Here is a 23,470-nt window from a genome sequence, read left to right on the forward strand (position 1 = left end):
GAACCCTCCTCTATTTAGAGACTGTGAAAAACAGTTAAAATCCATATAGGAGAAACTATTTATGATTTAGTTACACAAAGTAATGTTGAAAACAATTTGCATTTGAGAAGATCATCTCACTTTCTATGAGAGAATTGTTCCCTTTAAGACATAAATATAAAACTTGCACACTGGAGCTACAATGAATTGGAAGTCTCTACTGCCACTAATACAGAAACAAAAACTTACGTCTACTATGTACAAAGTTAAAAATCACAACACCAGGTAACCACCTGATGAAGGAGCAGTACTCTGAAAGCTAGTGCTTCCAAATAAACCTGTTGGACTATAATCTGGTGTTGTGTGATTTTTAACATTGTCCACCGCAGTCCAACACCCAGCACCTCCAAATGGTACAGGTCAGGTAAGGTCAATGTCAGTAACTGGACAACTGATGAGGTACCACAATCAGTATTAGGACCCCAGCTATTCATAAGATATTTCAATAATCTGGATGAAAAACTATATGTAATATCTTCACATTTGCAGATGACAGAAAGCTGGGTGGGAGAGTGAGCTGTGAGGAGGATACAGAGATGCTTTGGTCTGATTCAGACAAGCTGAATGAGAGGGCAAATACCAGGCCAGTGCAGCATAATGTGGATAAATGTGAAGATATCCACTTTGGTAGCAGAAACAAGGTGGTAGGTTATCTGAATGTCCATAAACTGAGAGGGGGGAGTTTGGAATGAGACCTGGGTGTCCTCATACACCAGGGACTGGAGGCAAGCATGCAGTTGCAGCAGGAAATAAGGAAACAAATGGTATGTTGGCCTTCATAGTGACACGATTCGAGAACAAGAGCAGGGAAATCTTGCTACAATTATACAGAGCCTTTGTGAGACCCTACTGAGAATATGGTGTGCAGTTTTGTCCTTCTAATCTGAGGATGATGTTCTTGCTGCAGAGGACTACAGTGGAGGTTTACCAGAATGATATCTGGGATAGCAAGACTGTCACATGCAGGGAAGATGAACCTATTAGAGTTATATTTGCTGGAGGTCAGTAGAACAAGGCAGGGAGATCTCATAGGAACCCATAAAAGTTTGACAAGTCTACTCAGGTTAGATGCAGGAAGGATATTCCTAATGGTGGGGGGAGTACAGAACTAAGGGTCAAAGTTTAAAGAGATGGGATAAATGATTTAGCACTGAGAGGAGGAGAAATTTCTTCACCCAGAAAGTGGTGAGTCCATGGAATTCACTACCTCAGAAAGCAGTCAAAACCAAAGCATTGTTTGATTTCACAGAGGAATAGGATGTAGCACCTGGGGCAAAAGGGATCAAAGAATATAGGGGAGAAAAGGTATCAAGTTGGACGGTGAACCATGATCATAATAAATGGCAGAGCAGGTTTCTCAAATCTTCTCAAAACTCTCTAAGGCTTAATGGGCCTATTTCTGCCCTTATTTACCATGATTTTACATTCCTATGTTCTATGAAACAGTACCTAGCATTACACAACAGAAACCTGAAAGTCTCACACTACCCGTCCAGGCTCTCACCTTTATTTCCTTTCAATTTACCGAACCAAAACCACTTGGTTATTTAATGGCTCCTTGCACAAACAAACAAAAGATCCCCCAAGGGAAAAAAAAGATGTTTCAGTGCTATTTCCTGACAAATTAATCTGGAGAACAATAACTTTTTTTTAAAATAAGATTTTAGGAACTGAAGCAGGGCAAGGCAATTTAAACCACTTGACTTAAAGTACCACATCATGTTACAAACATCATTCATGACAATTACCTAAAAGGTGATGAGAAATTTCTTCAAAAATAGCAAGTTTAATTATCTCCTGGATAGTCGAAGGCAAAGCTGCAGAACTGTACAGATTAACAGCCAGAACTTAACTTCTTAAATTAAAGGTCATCACTTTAGGAACCTTTCAAAACGAAAACTAAAAATATAAACGTCCCCACCCCCACCCCCACTTCTCCAATGTCTCAACAAGTTAATCCAATGATGAACTGATATGTATAGAGAAGGAAGCTCAAAGGTTCAATCCATCAGGCAGCGTGGAGTTAACTGATCTCAGCTGGGCCTGTGGCAGGAATCCACCAAGTGGGCAGGGGAAGGAAAGGTCTAAAATTGCACACTTGATTCCTGTCATTGGTGAAGGAGAAGATTGTCTTCAGTTGTGAGGTTCTCCCCTCTACTTCTCAATCCCAACAACCTGTCATACTCAATTACTATCTGAGTTTGAACATGAATAATGGAAACCTGCAGAGATCCCAAAGGGCATCCAGGAAACTACATTCTATTAGGGAGATCAAACCTTCAGACAGAAAGGAGGAGTATAAGTTTTATTTTCAATTGTATTGATTTTACTTTCTTCAAATTTTTTTTAAAAATGATCAGAAACTGTTTACTTCCTTGAAGGAAGAGAAGCAACAAGCTGAAATATTTCCAATACTTTTGCTAAACACCTGTAATGCAGCACATTGGCTGCCTAAAACACAAAGGTTTTGCTGAAGAATGTGGTGTTGAAACCTCTACTATTGAAAATGTCAGAGGGACCTTTCTGATTGATCAAGAAGATTGATGGATAAGTCGGTCCAAAAATTCTGTTCTTATACAAATAGTAGAAAATACCCGAGGGCATGGGATGAAGACTGGTATGATAAAAAATGTAAAGTGAATTTAATCTTATGTGGTTTGAAAGATTGATTCGGGTTAGACAGAAAAAGGTTGGCATTTGCAGTGAGGCAATCTTTCACTTGAGACTTGGCCCCAAGAAAATACAAATGGAAAATCAAAAAGAAAAACCATTGAAATAATGGCAATGGCAATTATACAACACCAGGATCGAACTGTGAAGTTCTACTCAAACTTTATTTTTGCTCATTAAAAATGCAAACGTGAAACCCTAGTCTAGCAATCAAATTTTTAATAATACAATTGTTAATGAATAATTATTACAGCCCAGACCACAGGACTCAACTTTTGACAAAATGCCCTTTCCATCTTTTAAATCAGTCTCATGTATTTCGCATACTCCGTTAACTTTTGAAGCCATGCAAAAAAAGCAAACATTAATTTCAACAACAAAGAACGTAATTAAGTACTTCAGACATCGCACCATCCATGAATTTGCCATTTTTGCGATCAAGATTTATTGAATCCCATCTGTTTTTAACATGTGGAATCCATTAGCATGCCACCGTGCAGCACACATAAAATTGTGTTCATAGAAAATGAAGAAAGATAGCAGTGAAGAGGCTTAATCGCATTACCAGGAATTATATAGCAAGAGTCATTGAAGACTACCAGCAATAGGATCATAAGGAACAGGAATAGGCCCTACAGGCATCAAAACTACCTTGCTATTCGATAAAATAGGACTGTTCTGATTGTATCCTTATATCCACTTTCTGCCTCTCTTTCATACTCTGCTGTCTTTCAAAAATCTGTCTAACTCAGCCTTGAAAATAATCAATGACCCAATCTCTCCTGCTGCTGAGGAAAGAGAATTCCTAACGTTAACAACCCTCACAGAGGAATTTCTTCCATGTCCCTATCTATATCTCTTATTTTTGGACTGTATCCATTGTTCTAAATCAAACCATAATAGACAGCCCTTCAGCATCAATCCTATAAAGTGTAGGCCCAACATTTCTTGATCAGACAACTTATTCACCTCAAGAATCAGCCCAGTGAACATTTCTGATCTGCTTTCAAGGCAAATATGTCGCACCTTGAGTAAGAAAATCAAAAATGCACAGCTTTCCAAGTTCAGTCTTATCAATGCCCTCTCCAGCAGTACTGAGATATCTCTATTATACTTTGGTTCCTCAAAAAAAAAGCCAACATTTCATCTGCCTTCTAATCACTTGCTGTGTTTTAATGCTAACTTTTAATGATTTGTATGCAAGGGCATCAGATTCCTTTGCCCTACAGCATTCTGCAGTCTCTCTCCATTTAAATAATATTGCTTTTCTATTCTCCCTGTCAAAGTGGACAACCTTAATTTGATTACATACACCCTACCTAGCAAATCTTTATCCACTCACTTCAATTAAATCCCATTGCAGATACTTTGTATTCTCAGTTTTCTTTTTAACTATTTTTGTATTATCAAGGAAATTGCCTCCAAGTCCACTCCTTCATTTCTCCCTTGGAAATAGTGAGATCTATGCAACAGTCTGCAAGTTATGACTTAACAGTTTACAAACTAGTTACAATTTGCCAATTCAGTGACTGTACACCAACCAAATAGTTGGAACTCCAGGGCAAGTAACTCATCTCCTGATTCCCCAAAGACCGTCCACCATCTACAAAGGATAATTCAGAAGTATGATGGGATACTCTGCAGTTGCTTGGATGAGTGCAGCTCTAACTCAAATAGTCCAACACCATCCATGACAGAAGTCTGTTTGATTGTATCCATCTACATCTTGCACTGCAGCAACTTATTATGATGCTTTCAACAGCACCATCCAAACCCACAAGGTATCACCTAGAAACTCAAGGCAAACAGATACATGGGGTCACCACTACCTGCAAATTCCCCTCCAAGCCATCCTGAATTGGAACTATATCATGTTTTCTTCTTTATCACAATCAAAATTCTGGAACTCTCTTCCTAATAGTATTGTGTGTTTACCTTTCCCACCATTGGGCAGTTCAAGAAGGCAGTTCACTATCACCTTGTCCAAGGGCAATGGGAAATGGGTAATACATACTGGCAGAGATAGCTACACCAACATACAATAAAACAAATTACAAATACACATTCATTCTTTCTGCTTGCTGTAAATTAACTTATCCTTTATTAACATAGTACCAAACAGCACAATCTCTCATCTTACTCAATTACCCTATATTCTGACACCATTATCAAATGCTTTTTGGAAATCCAAGTAAATTACATCTACTGGCTACCCTTAAACCAAACCGCTTGTTTCATCTTTGTAGAGTTCTAAATATAAAAACATAGCATCAGTGCTAATTCCTTTGCACCACATGGATCCTTGCTGTTACTTTTAGACTTTTTCTGAAATGCAATTGCTTACCAGTGCATCACTGGCTGTTTCTTTGGACTACAAATTACTGGAAAAGAGTTACACTATTCTACAAGTCATCTTCTTAGAGACCACCTGTGAAATACACTTGGTCAGAATTCTCAACGTCCAGAGACTTCAACTTTCCAATGGCTCAGTTAATTGATCTGGGCAGTCACACTGACCAGGTTAATCATGGTCCACCCCTCGGTTTATGCTGGATTACCCAATTTTGTTTTTGTCCAGGTTAGGTTGCGTTGATTTGAATTTTTACAAGGTAATAGATATCTTCAGTGGCAATTTCCACATTTTACATCAGCCATTCTTGAAAACAGAAAAGCCAGTGATCAAGATTAACATGTCCCTGATGCAACCTCCATGTAACAGGTATTGCAACCTTTCGTGGCCAACAGGTACATTGATGTGACAGAGTTATTGTACAGTAGTGACAGGTCCATTCAGACTCTGTTAAGTAACTCAGGGCAATTTTTTCATGCAGAACGCTGAAAAAGGGTCTCAGGGCCCAGGTGGTAAAGTTCCACTGAAGGGCCCTACACTCTTATTGACAGTATAGGTGCATGGATTTTGTTAAGTAAAAACAGAGCAGAAACAGCTGTTAGGGGAAACACCATTAAATAGAAACAACTATCTCTGGAAAACTCTACCAAATGTATTTCTTGAATTGGACCATTCTTTCAGTGAGAAAGCTATTGGAACATATCAATACATATTTCTATGATTCTTAAAGACTAAAGCAAATAAAATTATCAAATTAAATCAACAGACATTTATTCTGTGAAATAGTTAATCATCCAACATTCATGGTATTTTGTTCAGGTGGAGTACTTGACTTTAGATGACAGTGAATTTACCACTAATAAGATGCCCAATTGTATATTATTGGTTTAATTATCCACTTTTAAACTAGTTTGGGCTAACAGTAGACTAATACTAACAATTTGCACCTTCTATTGGAGAGTTTAAGCACTGGTGACGAGGGGATGACATTTCTAATATTAGCTATTAAATTATCCTCATTTTTTACCCCCACTACCATGATAAGTTAAAAGGCTGCTTGGATTCTCTATTTAGGCTTTAATTAAACTAAAATGGGGGGGGGGGGGGGTAACGCTTCTTCACTCAAAAGGGTTATGAATCTTTGGAATTTCCGAATCCATATTTCTGGGGATGCTCTATTGTTCATTATACAGAGATAGATTTTTGGATCCTCATGGAATAAAGTGCAATGGAGAGAACAGGAAAATGAAGTTGAGGTTGAAGATTACCAAAGATCACAATGAATGTTGAAACAGACGGGAGGGACTGTACACTCTACTTCTGCTCCTATTTCTTACCTTCTTAAGAAAGCTCCACTGCACACTGAGCCCACTGCTATAGGGATAGTCATGGAGGCACACTAATCACCTTCAAAAATCAAATGCATCTCACTTTAAAAATAAAATATTTTGCCTAATTTATTTGAAGTTTCCAGAATTGCCATGGCACATACAAACTCCATCAGGGTAGAAAACTATTGAATATATTTTACTTTCCTGCAAAGTTAGCATGGCCTGGAGAGCTAAAAACAAAATAAGCATACACCATGTATTAATCATAATGGTTTTGAACTTGCACAGGTATAAAGTACCCCAAGGAAGTGGTAGTTAAATTACTAAAATCTTGTTCACACAACTATTTGCATCAGATGACTTCAGTCCATGTTTCTGCATTGACTCCATGATAACAACTTTTGAAATTGCTGTTGTTTGCTCAATGAGAAAGATGCAAAACATCTGTCGGGACCAGCTCTGGAAATGTACAACATATGGAGGAGAAAGTGAGGACTGCAGATGCTGGAGACCAGAGTTGGAAAATGTGGTGCTGGAAAAACACAGCAGGCCAGGCAGCATCTGAGGAGCAGGAGAATCGACATTTTGGGCATAAAGCCCTTCTTCTACCCGAAACATTGATTCTCCTGCTCCTCGGATGCTGCCTGGCCTGCTGTGTTTTTCCAGCACCACATTTTTCAACAATGTATAATAAATACCCTGTAAACAAGATTTGGATAGAAACTTTAAAAAAGACATGTAAGCAACATTCAACAGGGGTTTCTGTATTCTTAATATTGTGCATTAATAACAAGAACTAATCTACATTATCATAACACCCTTCACATCCTCAGGATGTCCCAAAGCATATTAGGATCAATTTGTTTCTTTTGAACCGTAGTAACTATTGTTCTGCTGGCAACCACAATAGCCTATCTGCACATTGTAAAGTCACAGAAAGCACAATAAAATAAACAAACTGTTAACCTATATTTGGCACTGATTGTAGAATAAATAATGGCCTGGAGACCAGAAGGACATCCTTGCTTTTCTCCTCCCCATATAGTGCCATGAGATCTTTTATGCACACCTGATAAAACAGATCTTTGTTTAAAATCGGATCCAAAAGTTGGCACCTCTGGCAATGCAATACTCCTTCTCAGCAAAGTGTCAGCTCAGATTGTGTGCTCATACCCTACAGTGAAGCTGTAAACCCAGGATTCTCTCAGGTGAGACTGTTACTGATGGAGTAAGGCTGAATCTCTAAAACCACAACATAATACAAAGGTGAAGAAAGGGCAATTGTTGAAACTTGCATAATGTTCCCACACTTAAACCTATCTTACAGAGATTACATATTTTCACCACAAATTGAAAAGTTTTGGCGTACAGAAGCAAGAGTCATTGCTAAGAAATCCATCTTTTTACGGGCAGCTAACTCCTAGTGTAAGTTTAGGTAAGAATATTTAAGGAGCAATTCCAAAATAACAATTTCCTCTGGAAATCCTTTTTCCTCAAAATCATATCTTTTCTGCTTTATCAAGATTCAACAACACTCACAGCTATATTTTCATCCATACTATCAAAAGTAATAAGTGGAATGCTATTTCCTCACCTTTTCAAAAATAAGTTATCAAAGCTCTGCAATATCATGTGAACAGAAGTACTGATGCTGGCAAGATTTTCACATTCTTGAACAGCCGAAGAATTGGAGAAGTGGATATAAAGAGGCCATTGTCACCTGCAACTTGCACAGGACCTCGATTTAATAAATGCAAAGCCCGATTCCAAAAACCTCCAAAATTGTAATTCAAAACTTACTTTATTCTTCGTAATATTAATTGGTGTAGTTGTGCCCTTAATACTTCCATCATTACTGTGCTTTAATATATTTAATGATATATTCCCGTTTAGTCCCATTGTGTACTTTTGGTGGGGCTGCAAGAGTAGTAATCATCATTGCAAAGCTGGCAGTCAATCAAAAAATCTCAACATCCTCCAATAAATTGCTATAAAGTTCAATCCAAGAGAAACCTGCATCACATTATCTTTTCTATCTTCCAGTCAGTACATTACCCAGTGATCCACACATAATTGCAAAACTATCATGGAAGCTCAGGCACAAATGTCAACAAATCATAGATCTTGCTATGCATGCCCTCAATAAAGGCCAAATCCAAAATCAAACCTTATAGCTCATGGCCTTCCATCTCAAAATGATCATGTGGTATGAATTTATAGAGTTGAAAGGTGAATTTTCTTTTTTGCTTGTAAAACATGCACTTTTTAAAAAATACACACCAAGAACATAATGAATTATAAACGCAAGCTTCCTTAAAACAACCAGAGAAAGCTTTCTCATTCCCAACATTAGTTGAAGAATAACGATCGCTATGAGTTTCTGATCTTCTATTTGATCTGGATTGGAAGGTTTGATCCAAGAGCTCCCCCAATTGCTCAACTGGTTTAAGTTCTCTGCCTTATGCATTAAAACATCCCACAACCCTTGGGCTGGACCCTAATTATTGATCTCTTATGGAAAAACAGTTCCTTCCCCTTTCTGTCCTCCTTTTCTTTATTTCAGTTCACTTATTAAAATCTACCTGACCTAAATGTTTACTTATTTGGCTCATTGCCACATTTTATTCTCTAATGCTCCTGTGAAGTGCTTCAGGATGCTTTATTACACTAAAGGTGCTGTGTTAATGGAGGTTGTTGGTATTATTGCAACAGGTCACTACAATTGGCCCCAACACTCTACATTAGGAATGGAGAATGAAAATCAGCCAAGGCTTTTGCTGATGGTCACTGTGCTTCAATCCCTGCCAAAAAAATTGTACGTTAGGATTTTTGAGCACAAACACATTGAAGAATTGGCTGAGAATGCCCGACCATCAACAATTCTGGCACTCTCTACTAAATAAAGCATTCCCACTTGCACAATGTGCAAAAGGGAAAGACGTCACTTGTGGTTATTATACAGAAGTGTGAAATTCCTTCTGAAGACAAGGGGAGGTAATTGGATGGTGGGACAGGGTGGGGGTGGAGGTGAAATAAGGTGGTGATGGTGGAAAACGTTGCACCTACTGTGGTTTCAGTTGGATTAACAGGTTCACTGTCTCTACAGCTTTGCATATTAGCATTTCCACAAATTGAAGTGGTATAGCAAATTCCTGCAAATATTTACTTTACCAAGATTTGACTGATTTGAAAAATAAATTAGCTAATACAATCATTTGAACAGACAACTGTTAATCTCAGACTTCACAGCAGCATTTGTTGCACAAATGTATAAAGACACATCACAACGCTAAATAATCGACTGTAATCACAGAAGGCAGTCATACATCTCCAAGTGAAATTCTCATCCATTTGGCCATTCAAGTTTACTGACTCAGTTTTGAACAGTTAATTCAGTGGAGCACTAAATCTAACGCAGCACATATATCACCACAAAACAGTTTGGGGAGTTTCATGCAAGGGGAAACTGCAAAGTCAATGACAATTCAGGAAACAAATCGCCTATCACCCAATACGAAGACATGTATTGGAAGAATACACAACTTGGAGCATTGATCATTACACATAAAATCCAGGTGTGTGGAACACCTTATTACAATCACAGGTAAGGATAACAAATTTTCTGCTCATTTTTCTGATGCAAGAAACTCGAATAAAACAAGAAAATCTAGACTGCAGTACATAATGAGACATTTTTTCAGGCAATCCTTCTGGAATGGCGGTTTGGTGGTGATGGTGTAGGGTGGGGGAATATCTTCCCCCTCCTTCCCCTTTCAGTTTTCTAATACTGTCTCTACTTTTCAAACTCAATTTTCTGGCTCATTCATTCAAAAGATTGTGGCATGTCAGAAGTGTGCCAACAAAGCAGATGAGTACACTTTTGGATTTGTTCAAATACTTGCCCACGTAAAAACTATAAGTTCCTATTGCCAGAAAACAACAATCTCCGATAATCAGGTTATAAATTTGCCAGTTGTCCTGTTAAAATACAGGACTCTATTCAATGCCTTTGTTTTGCTCTTTGTTTGGAACAAAAAGCGTTATTTCTCTAGCTTCCCTTTCGTCATTATTCGCTTTACCTTCCAGCTCCTGCTTATAAGCACATCTGTAGACATGGTCAGTGATGATTCCTGAGCCACCAGGAGGCACATTTGAGCAGTACAATTGTCCTGCACTTCCCCCTACTGTGAACAATTTCTTTCTCGACAGAGCAACCTGACCCCTAAAGAGACGCCCAAGGGTGAATGTCAGTTCAACAAAAAAAAAGTACAAGCCAAAATAAAAAGTCTGGAAGATATCGCCAGGAATAGGTTTTAAAATTGCTTTTGGATATAGATAGTAATTCAGGTCATTTGCAAGAAGAAATATCGCTTTCGGGCATTTTCCTATCACAGTATATTCTGTTTTCCTTCTGAATCTGCTCCATAGCTGTAGCACATACAATGTAATTAAACAGATCCCTTTTGGCTATATCCATCAGTAGAGGAAAGTAACAGAAATAGACATCTGTTACTGCTATGCATTGATCCAACATCCCCGATGTGCAGGGAACTGTACAACACTGTTTGCTACACAGTATCAAAGAATAAGTAAATGTACTGTAGAAGAACTTCAGTAAATACAGACTCCCCATTATGTTTTATTCATATAGATTTCCCCTCTATATTTTAAAACCATCTTTCTTGCTCTTGCCTTATTCAAACCTTGTAACTGACAGAACGTTTCCTCGCACATACTTCCCCTTGTTACTCTTTGAACCGAATCTGACTCGAAACACCTTTACCTTCCCTACAGATCCCCTTAAGCCCAGTATTACAATCAGCTAGGGTGCATTCAGACTCGCCCGAGGTTTCTACTTCTCCGCAACAATTTATTTCGAAAGCCACGAAGATAGCTTTCCCAACTGTAGTCAAAAATGTCAAACTGCGATAATACACGAGCAATAAATAAAGGAGTTATTAGGAAGTGGTTGGTCAGCACACAAGCTACTGACACATTTCAAAATGCCTAATTCGCCCTTGTTGAAATACTATTAGGAATGAATTGACAGATTTATTGCAATTTCATCCTAGTTGGAGCCTCCCATCTGCTTTTTCTGTAATCTCCCCATCGATCAGTCACTTGCCTTTCTCAATGCCAGTCTCTCCATCCTCTGTACTGCAGTATATTCCAGATGGAGCAAACCGACCAGGAACTCAGTCGCTGACCTGCCGACTGACTCTCACTCCCTCGCTTCCTCCAGCGCTCCTGATGCCAAGCTCTCCAAGGCGAGCAAGTGGACAGTTTGTGATGTTGTTGAGGCGGTGGGTTCTCCGTGCCCGTGTTTCTGGATCCCGGGACCATCTGCCTCCCTCTCGGTATCTCAGCTCTCCCAGCAAACGGGACTCCCTCATCCTCCTCTTTCTGCTAGTTAACTCTGCGCAGCAACTTCTTCCCCCAGAACCTGGCGTCTCCCTTTTCCCCCCGCCCCCAGTCACCCCATATCCCTCTTTGCCTATCCCTGCACTCCGACCAGAAATGTTCCACTCACACTTGGTTTATAAAAAAATATCCTCAGTGTATTTTTCTCTCCCTTGTCTACTCTACTCTGCCCTCTCTCTCTCCACGTTAATAACTGAAAACATTTCACTCACTGCCTGTGGTTTCCTTTATTAATTCTTCTTTTCTTGCTGGCAGTTCCAATGCTCCGCTTCTGACTTGCTGCACTCCTCTCTGAGCGTGTTCCGGCTTTCAAACCTGGACGGACTACGCTCAGCTCCTTCTTTTGAACGTAGTTCTTCAGAAGAGCTCCGTCCTTCTCTCTCTCTGTCTCTCCTGGTCCCAGCGTAGGCAAAGCTCAGCCACTAGCTCATTAGCATATCGCTTATTAGAATACGTCATATTAGCATATCACGCACTCATTAGCCTATTACGTTCATTAGCATTTTGCGTGTTTATTAGCATACCTTGCCATCACTTCCACCAGTCTCCCTCTGTTTCCCCAGCAGGAGAATCAATCAGTCCCCTTTAACTCTTTAAATGTATGAATTTTCAGAAAGGATTCTTTTTGTTTCCCCCAATAGATCAACTCCTGATTGTTATTACTTGGAATTCACACGGTTACCACTGCTCTGGTGGCATTAATTGTCAGTTCCCTGGCAGGGTCACTGGACCAGAAACGTGAACATCGATTTCTCTCCACAGATGTCACCAGACCTGCCAAGCTTTTCCAGCAATTTCTGTTTTGATTCTGATTTCCAGCATCTGCAGTTTTTTCGGTTTTTAAATGTCAGTCCTTATCAGCAAGGTTGGCCCTGATTTGAAAAAGAGTTGGTTAAGCTCAGTTGGTTGGCAGTTGGTTTGTGATGCAGAGAGTTGCCAACAGTGTGGCTTTAATTCGCACATGGGCTAATCTTATGATGAAGGATTTTCCCCTTGCCTGAGGTGTGGACACCTCAGGTTAAACAACCACCAGTTCTCTCTCTGTAATGAGAGAGCACCCTGGAGTCTGATAGAACTATGACAATGTTACTTTTTTTTAAATTTCAGGTATTCCTACAACTGGAATGTCAACTCTTTCACTCTCCATTCATGCTGTCACCCACTGAGCACTTCCAACATTTTCTGTTCATCTTATTAAACCTTGACCTTCTCTTCCTCTGCAAGAATATGTGAAAAATTCCAGTCCAAAATTCAAAAACAGGGCATATGTTTTCAAGAGTGCACAATAAACACAACCTTGTCAGTGCCACCCACATTGTGAGAATCAATTGAGAGAAACTAAGAGATCTGCTTAATACCAACAGAGGTCCACAACCTCCTCTGTTCCTTAACTAATATTAGTGGTTAGCACTGCTGCCTCACAGCGCCAGAGACCCGGGTTCAATTCCCGCCTCAAGCGACTGACTGTGTGGAGTTTGCACATTCTCCCCGTGTCTGCGTGTGTTTTCTCTGGGTGCTCTGGTTTCCTCCCACAGTCCAAAGATGTGCAGGTCAGGTGAATTGGCCATGCTAAATTGTCCGGAGTGTTAGGTAAGGGGTAAATGTAGGGTTATGGGTGGGTTGCGCTTCGGCGGGTCGGTGTGGACTTGTTGGGCTGAAGGGCCTGTTTCCACACTGTAAAGTAATCTAAAATCTAAAAAGAGTAATAATGGTTATTTTCCTCTGATGACACCAATCCACACACATTAGGTGCATCATATGCCTGAAACAATGAATGTACATTAAGGGGGGGTAGGTATAGGACAGATGTTAGGGGTAGGTTCTTTACTCAGCGAGTCATGAGTTCATGGAATGCCCTACCAGTAGCAGTAGTGGACTCTCCCTCATTATGGGCATTTAAGCGGGCATTGGATAGGCATATGGAGGATAGTGGGCTAGTGTAGGTTAGGTGGGCTTGGATCTGCGCAACATCGAGGGCCGAAGGGCCTGTACTGCGCTGTATTCTTCTATGTTCTATGTTCTATGTACATCATAGAAAGTTAATCAGTGAGTATTATATCTGAGACAGAACAAGAACAATACAGATTCTTGTGCAACCCCGTTCTCCGAACCATCCAACCCAAACTTTGGATCCACTACATGGATGACACCTTTATAATCACTAAATGAAAAAGAAATTAGAGGAAACCTTCAAGACCATCAATAATATCCTTGATTTGGAGATGCCAGAGTTGGACTGGAGTTTACAAAGTTAAAAAAATCACACAACTCCAAGTTTAATCCAACAAGTTTATTTGGAAGCACTAGCTTTCGGAGCGCTGCTCCTTCATTAGATGGTTGTAGCTAACAATATCCTTACTGGCATAAAATTCACAAATGAGGAAGAAAACTACAAAAAACTGCCATTCCTAGATGTCACAATAGAGCGAACAATCAGGGGGGATCTTCAAATCAGCATCTACAACAAAACAACAGATATGGACCAAATACTCAACTACAGAAGCAATCATCCCAACATCCACAAACGAAGCTGCATTAGGACATTATTTCAATGAGTCATCACACACTGCAGCACGGAGGAACTACAAAGAACAGAAGAAAAACACCTACAAAGCGTTTTCAAGAAGAACGGATACCCAATAAACACAGTCCGCTGATTTCTCAGCAACAAACCCAAACAAGCAGACAAACCATGCCCAGAAACCCTAGCCACTTTACCCGACATCAAAAACATCTCTGAAATGACTGCCCAGCTACTCTGACCTCTTGGCATCATGGTAGCCCACAGACCCACCAACACACTTAAAAAGCAGCTAATGAACTTAAAAGATCCTAAACAGACAAGTAAAACAAACATCATTTTCAAAATACCTTACAAAAAGTGTAATAAATACTACATTGAACAAACGGGCAGAATACTAACCACCAAGATGCATGACCATCAACTAGCCACAAAAAGACATGACCCATTATCACTTGTATCCTTACATATGGATGAGAAAGGACAGCACTTTGACTGGGACAACACATCTATCCCATGAGAAGCCAAACAGAGACATGCATGAGAATTCCTAGAAGCATGGCATTTCAACCAGAACTCTATCAACAAACACATCGATTTGGACCCCATCTACCATCCTCTGAGAAAAAGAACCAGAAATAATATCACCAAACACACAAAGAATCCTAAACACATAAATAGAAAGCAGGCTATAACACCAGCACTTCACCAGAGGTCTACTAATGATGGTAACTGGTATGGTGACAAAACATCTGAACCTGAACCTGCAGCTCAGCAAGCAAACTCACATCCAGTTCAGAGAAAGTTCACTCAGATGATTCCTAGTATGGAGGAATTGCCATATGAGAAAAGGAGGGGGGTGGGGGTCGGGAGTACAGGTTGGGACTATATTCACTGGAGTTTAGAAGGATGAGGTGACCTCCTTGAGACATACAGAATTCGTAAGGAGCTTGACAGAGTAAATGCTGAGAGAATGCTTCCCCTCATGGAAGAGTCTAGGAACAGAGGGCATAGTTTCAAAATAAAGGGCTGCCAATTTAAGACTGAGATGAGGAGGATTTTTTTCTCTCAGAAGGTTATGAGTCATTGTAACTCCTTGCCACAGAGAGCTTTGGGGGCAGAGTCCTTGTGTATAATTAAGGTTTCATTTTATTCATTCATTCACTGGATGAGAACATTACTGGCTCGGCCAGCATTTATTGTCCATCCTTAATTGCCCAGAGGGCAGTTAAGAGTCAACCACATTCCTTAAATCTGTTCTCATATGTAGGCCAGACCGAGATACATTCTCAAGCAGTAGGGAAATTAAGGTTTATGGGGAAAGGGCAGAAAAGTTGATGTAAGAAACACTGCATCAACCATGATCCTATTGATTTATGGAGCAGGCTCAAAGGACCAAATGGCCTGTTCTTGAACTGTACCTTTTGGTCTTGGTAGAGTTCGAAGTGAAAAATCCTGCATCAACACCAGAGCACATATTTTAAGACATGTGGGAGAGGAGTTGTCTTATGCCACAGTGGCCTTTGAACTCAAAGCTGCAGGTTCAAATCCCATTCCAGGTATTTGATGGCCAAGAAAGATGTGTTCCTAATGTGGTTAAACAGGTTGAGTATCATCTTGTAAATCCTTGCAACATATACCAGTGGCAAGTCGTAAGAATAAGAGACACTCTTGGTCAGTCATCTGTCAAAGACAAAAGCAAAACACTGCAGTACGAAGAGTAAACCACAGTGTCACACAAATATTCCTGATCACTAAAGTCCTTTCAGGCTGTGGAAACTGGACAGATGCATAGAGGTTAATATAAAGTCTATTGTCAATGATACATAATGTTGCATGACTCTATATGTAACTGGCGTATGCATTAACGTTAGATGGATACATTTAAACTATCATGCAACACATCTGGCTATGCATTGATACACTCAAGCTAAAAATTATACAAAATTGGGCTGAGTAACAGAAATATGCTGAAATCAGGATTTAATTTCCTCTGAAGCACATTTTTACCCCACTTAATACAGGTTTGTTCAGATTAATTTTGGAGTGCACTAACAAATTTCCTGGTAACTGATTGGTATCTCATCTGATTAACTGTTCTTGATGTGTGACCTCAGTTACTTTATGTAGCATGTTACACTGTGTAAGGCATTTGAACTGAGGCCAATCCTGTCTCACCCAGTGTCCCAACACGGTTATCAGGAGCAATAAACCTTGTTAGTTTTCAATCGCTTGCGTAAAATTAGTTGCAGAGCCTCTAGTTCCACCTAACAAGGAACAGGTATCTCATAACAGATAGATGATTGAACTTTTAATCTTCCTGTGAGCTATGCATGGCCATTATTTTATACCAAACATTCATCCATTGAATGGTGCAGTATCAAATCTTGGTTGATACTCCAATGAAGCATTTTAAGACATTTTAATATTATTATAAATCTGTTTTTTTTCTTCAGTTTAATAACACAGCATATTTGACATTTTGAAGATCACTTAGGGCATTTGACAATCACTGGAGCATTCCAGTCAGTATTCAATAATAATGGGCAGAAATGGAAGGGGTAATTATGTTTGCAAACAAGGCTTAGATCTCCTCACAGAATCAAAGTAGTATCATTGCTTTAACTTATTAACCCTTTTAACATACATAAATTCTCCACTTATCAACACACACCTCCAGTCTTACCAATCCAGTTCGGTCCCTCATAATGACTAGGTATTCAAGCAACAACTTAGGCTTAATTGCAAACATTGGTTTACCCTGTACTAAGAATTGTGCACCACCACCTGAAGAGAGACTATAAAAATTGAAGGGTCATCACATGTTAAATCTATTTCTATCCATAGATGGTGCCTGACCTGTTAAGTGTTTACAGCATTTTGTTTCTTAAAATATTGAGGATCTTCTATATGATGAAGTTCATGCTTTTATATGATGAAGTTCTTTTTCAACTCCTTTGCAAAGCCCTAACTGACTTTAAATCTGCACGTGCTATTTTATCAGAAGAATGCCATTCTACCAGAGAATGTAGTATATATTATTTTGTTGCTAAAGTGCAGCTTTGTGTAATTAATCTGTCACATTGAGGGCATAACATGTAATTGTTCTGCCTTCGTGAAGTATATTAGAAAATATTAGCTTGCAGCAGATCTTCAGGTTAATCAGAGGTCAGGTTGGTTTACTCTTTTGTTTTGTGATTATATATGATATATGTATATCCATAAAATGTGTGGATTCTGAAATCAAGTAATGGCTATTTTTTTGGAGTCTGTGGTTTTTCTCTGAGATTGAGAATATATGAATTCTTGACTACTACAAATCTAATCCATACCCATAGGTTAGATATCACTTTTTGTTAGAGTGTACATCACTCAAACAAGAGCCCCTAATTAGTTCCTAGGTTTCTGACATACCCTGGTGGGAAAACAAATCTTGCACTTAGGTTATCATGGATGCACCCAATTCCCAATCCTTTCCTGTAACTGGCATGGAATTAGGTTGCCTACCCAAATAAGGATGGCAAGCAAGTACAAAAAGCTGGGAGGCCAATCATGTACCTTCCAGCTTGAGAAAAGTCATAGCTTGCAATCAAGGCTAAGAACCAGAGAGGGCACTGTAACATAAACATTTAAACACAAAACATAAAAAGCAATTATGCCACCTCTGAGACATGGAACTCTTTCTACGTGGCTGCCTTTGGCTGCATCCATATCCAGGTAGGCAGGAAGGAACTATAAGTCTTTCAGTAGTGCAGGTTCCCCAACCTGTTCTTCGATACCACCACCATGAAGATAAACTGACCCTTTTGCATCAGGAAAGTGAAGGTTGACCGTTTGTACCTCCTTAATAAGTCTAACTGACCGTCCACCTTAACAGGATTGGCGTCGTTGCAGGATCATTGTGAAGAAGGGTCACAGGATTCAAAACATTAACTCAGTTTTCTCTCCACAGATGCTGTCAGATCTGCTGAGTTTCTCCAGGAATTTCTGATTTTGTTTGTTGCAGGATAGGACAATCTTGCTCTCTCTCCAACAAGCTGCTACAGATGGTGCCAGGAGCAATGTCAGGAAAATGGCGTGACAGTCAATGCTGGTATTTATGGGCAACATCTGTCTCTGTTTGCAACTTGGACAGGACCTGAAAATCATGTAAGTCCTATCCAATGTCTTGCATCTTATGAACATGTGTCAGATGTAAAGGAAGAGAGGAGGAATTATCTTGAGTTTTCAATAAGGCATGTTGGATCAGCTGGGTACTGCCCACTTCTCTTTAATTAATCTGAATGAAGGCATGCCCAATTATCTGAAGTTCATCATGGTCCAGTTCTCACAGAAAAGCACCATTATTATGATTTCAACTAGTAATAATTCAGCTCCAGAGTGAGAGCAACTTGATAGACTATAAGGAATTTTTTTTCTTTGTTTACCATGCATGTTAGTTACAGTACAAATTCTCAAGAGGCTGTCAACATACTATGAACAAACAAATATAAAAATTTTTTACGGAAAAGAAAACATTGACAACATTACATTGTAGAAGAATTTTTAAAAATTCTGTTATTATAACATGAGAAAAAGTCAACCCTTTTGCTCTCAATAACAACTTTATAGCCACTCAAATCTCCGTGAAGGGTCCCTGTGTCAGTGCTTTAAAGCACCTTGTTCAACTGGTGCAATGCTAATTGGCTTTTTTTTTAGCAAACCTCTGCATTCACTTAATGCCATTTCCTTTAGTGAGTTTTTCTTCCTGAGACTCTTTAGTAATCTGCTAACTCAGCACATTTTCTCTTAACCAATATTCTTTAAAGTCTTCCATTGCCTTCTCTCTTAAAGACTTTAATGCCATTTCCTTTAGTGAGTTTTTCTTCCTGAGACTCTTTAGTAATCTGCTAACTCAGCACATTTTCTCTTAACCAATATTCTTTAAAGTCTTCCATTGCCTTCTCTCTTAAAGACTTTAAAGCCACTCAGGACTTCTTTTCAGCCCAATGGCTTTGGAGATTATTAATCTCAAAACACTGGTGTTATTTCCAAACTGTTCTCTGTCTGAAACCAGCACACTGCCTGACTGCTTCTGGATAGTTCTGTCTTTCTGGATACAGGACGACTATAACCAAGAAACTGCAGTTTCTTTTTCTCTTACCCTTATTTTCCCAATACACTGAACCATTCAGCTCAAGGGTTTAACCACATCAATAAAATGCCTATTAAAAACAAAAGATTTCCAGCCACAACTCTGTCTGTCACAGAACTCAAAAGTGAAAATAAAGCCATAACCTCCCCTTGTTAATACGTACTCTGTAAAACTACAAATCAAAATTAAAGCCATGCATTTTTCTTTCACTTTAGATCCCAAGTTTCCAAATAATAAGATTTCATGAATATTCATTGTGTAGTGGAAAACCTCCACTTCTGTGTATTCCATCCAAATTTTATCTGAACACATTTTATTTATTTATGGTGTTTTGATCAATTTACAAGCATTTTGTATAGACTGGAAAGCAATTACATTAGTAACAGTGAAGAATTAATATTATTTACTGCCATTTGAACACAATCAACATCCTAATAAACTAACGTCTGTATAACTGACTGTTTGGGATATATACAGATTAGTAGAGTGACGATAAGTATTATCGGGGTTGACAAAAGGTTCGCTTGTCTACTGCCTTGGGATTTTTTTTGCTTTAAAGGTTTATAATGCATAAGGAAGTTGAATTCTTAAATTCCCAGTTCAGAAAGTTGGAATTTCATGATCAAATTCCTGTTCCATGTAACAACAAAAGGTGGGAGCTTAACTTGTTATGTTATTGAGGTTTTTTTTAACCATTGACTCATGGAGAATGTGGTGGCATCAACCCAGTCATAGTAGCAAAAGAATTTGTGATTGAAACAAATGCATTGATCTATCCCCTTCAGTTTGTCTTATAATCAAAGAATTTATATGAATTTATAATCTACCTTTCCAGTAGAAAGAAAATAAGGAAAATGCTCCCAAAGTTCCAAACCAAAATGTATAACATAGGTTTTCAAAACACATCATTATACTTTACCATTTTACTCCCACAGTCTGCCTTATACATTGCTGAGGAAGCTTGTCATGCTAATTGCAACTGCAAATGTGAAACAAGGAATAAATTAGAGGAAGAGCTACCTAGGATTGCTGTCACCCACATCATTGGATGAAAGTAAACCTTTTTTGCTCTGCATCTGCAATGGAAAGTAACTGATACTGATACTGGCTGAAAGCAGAACAATGGCATACTTCCTCAGTATTGACCTTCCTGCTCCCATCTTTATGAATGTTAAAAAAAATCATCCCTACACAAAAAATAAAATTCAAACGAAGATAGCAAATAGTTGTAATAGAATTGGGATTTTCCCAGAACAGTAAATTATATTGGAAAAACTATAATTAAAGAAACTTGAAAATATATTGAATTGGTGCAGGGACATATCATCCTATAGACTGTGATAAATTTCCGGTTTGTGACAATGATTTCTCATGAGCTGTCAATCTTACACCGATACCTCATAAGCATTCCAAATAGTGAAGAATACTTCCCCACAAAACAGACAAGTGAGTCTTTATATTAACTGTTTCAATTCTCATTTACCAGCACTGATCAAATACTGGTGGTCTATTTGATGCAATGAAGCATATAGCAAACATGGGATTACTCGAAGAATAGCACACCAATTTTAAAATAACTTTAACAGATGTACAGATATAAAGAATAAAACATTACCTCAAGTCCTTATTGCTGATATTTCTAATTTTATTACCCCTTCCAGTCTGACACAGAATTTCCCTGAGAATTTTGCTCCCCTCCCATCCTGGCCTCTTATACATGCCCAATATTCTTCACTCCATATTTGGCAGCTACCTAATACTTAAGGACTGGAATTGCTTTGCAAAACCATCTTGCCTCTATACCCCTCTCATCCAAGAAAGTTTTTTAACCAGACTTTTGAATCCATGTTTCAATATCTTTGCTTGTCTTTACTGGTCAGAGCGTTGAGTGCAGGAGTTGGGAGGTCATGTTGCGGCTATACAGGACATTGGTTAGACCACTTTTGGAATATTGCATGCAATTCTGGTTTCCTTCCTATTGGAAGGTTGTTGTGAAACCTGAAAGGGTTCAGAACTGATAAACAAGGATGTTGCCAGGGTTGGAGGATTTGAGCTATAGAGAGAGGTTGAATAGGCTAGGGCTGTTTTCCCTGGAGCGTCAGAGGCTGGGGGGTGACCTTATAGAGGTTTATAAAATCATGGGAGCATGGATAGGGTAAATACACAAAGTCTTTTCCCTCGGGTGGGGGAGTCCAGAATAAGAGGGCATAGATTTAGGGAGAGAGGGGAAAAATATAAAACGGACCTAAGGGGCAACATTTTCATGAAGAGGGTCACGTGTGTATGGAATGAGGTGCCAGAGGAGTGGTGGAGGCTGGTACAATTGCAACATTTAAAAGGCATCTGGATGGGTATATGAATACGAAGAGTTTAGAAGGATATGGCTCAGGTGCTGGCAGGTGGGTCTAGATTAGGTTGGGCTATCTGGTCAGCAAAGACGAGTTGGACCAAAGGGTCTGTTTCCATGCTGTACATCTCTATGACTCTATCTCCTTTTGTAACTCAGTGCAAATTTTCTTCATGGTAGTGCACTTGTGAAGCTTATGGAACATTCCATTAGAGGCACTTTATAAATACAAGTTATTCTTGGTTGAGCTTAAATTAGTTTTATAATGTTCCAGTGTGGTTAATTGTCTGAATTCAATATTTTACTTAAAATATATGTTGCAATTGGTAACTAATCTTTATTAAATTCAAAGATATTACATATGATATGAAATTGATATGTCATGTTATGAAGATTAGTAATAAGCTAGATGTTTGGACAAATTTTAGAAATCAGCATAGGTGACTAAACTAGCAAGAAATATTTAAATAAAAAGCAAAGTTTCTGTAAGTATATAAAAAAAGAGTTGCCAACATAAGCATTGGTCCCTTAGAGGATGAAAGTATGGATTAATAATAGGAACCAAGGAAATGGCAGAAACTCTATTATTTTGTATCTGTCTTCACAGTAGGTGACAAAAAACTCTCAAGAATCAAAAGACAAGTGAGAGGAAAGAATTTAAAATGATCACTTGAGAAAAAGTACATGGAAAGCTAAAGGATGTCAAGTTGCCCCAGATTTGACGATCAGCATCCTCAGGTCTTAAAATAACTGTCTGTCCAGATAGTGGATGCATTGTTTGTGATCTTCAAAACTTTCTAGATTCTGGTGACATTCCCATGGATCCTAAACCCACCAATATAACATCTTTATTTGTGAAATGATAGAGACAGAAAGCAAGGAACTGTCGGGTAGTTCGCCTTACATTCATTGTTGGGAAAATGCTGGAAATCATTGTTAAAAAAATTAGTCAAAGACGCTGAGAAATTCATAATAATATCAGGCAGAGTTAGGATGTTTTCATGAAAATAAGTTGCCAGATTTCTTTGAAGATGTAACAGGATGGTGGATGAAGGGGATTCAGTAGATGTAATTGATTTATATTTCACCAAAAAACATTTGAATAAGATAACACATTAAAAGTGACTGCTGCCAGACCTGCTGTGTTCTCCAATAATTTCTGTTTTTGTGACACGTACACACACACAGACATTTCCTTGTTGAGCTTTTCTGGCGTCTAGCTTCATTGGCAAGTTTGGGAGGTTTGGGTAGCTGAATATTAATGAGAAAAGTTGTAGCATTAACAAACGATTTATCAAACATTAAACCCCTTCAACGGGCACCTTGCCAATGCCTAGCAAGAATCTCGCCATGTTACTTTTGAAAAGTATAAAATATAGATCTCGACAATGAGATGGGCCTTGACAGACTTCCCATCTAATTTTGCCACATCTCACCACAACTCGTGTCACTTAGACCCCTTTAGAATTCCACCCAGTGACCTTTGTGTGAGTATTGTGTTTTTGAGTACTGGAGTAAGGGTGTATTTTTGATACCATACAAAAGTAATTTTATTTTGATTCAATTTATAAAGAAGTGCCTTGGGATTGATAGGATTATAATTTTATTCTATGTTTAAATATCTTTGAATTTGGATGATAAGTAGATAATTTAATTT

The 23,470-nt window shown here is 38.8% G+C and overlaps 1 protein-coding gene across 1 annotated transcript in view; it reads right to left on the bottom strand.

Moving 5' to 3' along the window:
• Positions 1–12,198, bottom strand: part of plxna2 (plexin A2) — a 498,163-nt gene extending 485,965 nt beyond the window's left edge. Inside the window, exon 1 of the mRNA XM_087973574.1 lies at positions 12,024–12,198. The gene's annotated coding sequence lies outside the window, so the exon portion shown is untranslated. The remainder of the gene's footprint in view (positions 1–12,023) is intronic.
• Between the last annotated feature and the right edge of the window lie 11,272 nt (positions 12,199–23,470).

The sequence above is a fragment of the Chiloscyllium plagiosum genome, unplaced genomic scaffold, assembly GCF_037043375.1.
Source record: "Chiloscyllium plagiosum isolate Xiang-an unplaced genomic scaffold, Cpla_swu_hap1 HiC_scaffold_26, whole genome shotgun sequence".
Taxonomy (NCBI): domain Eukaryota; kingdom Metazoa; phylum Chordata; class Chondrichthyes; order Orectolobiformes; family Hemiscylliidae; genus Chiloscyllium; species Chiloscyllium plagiosum.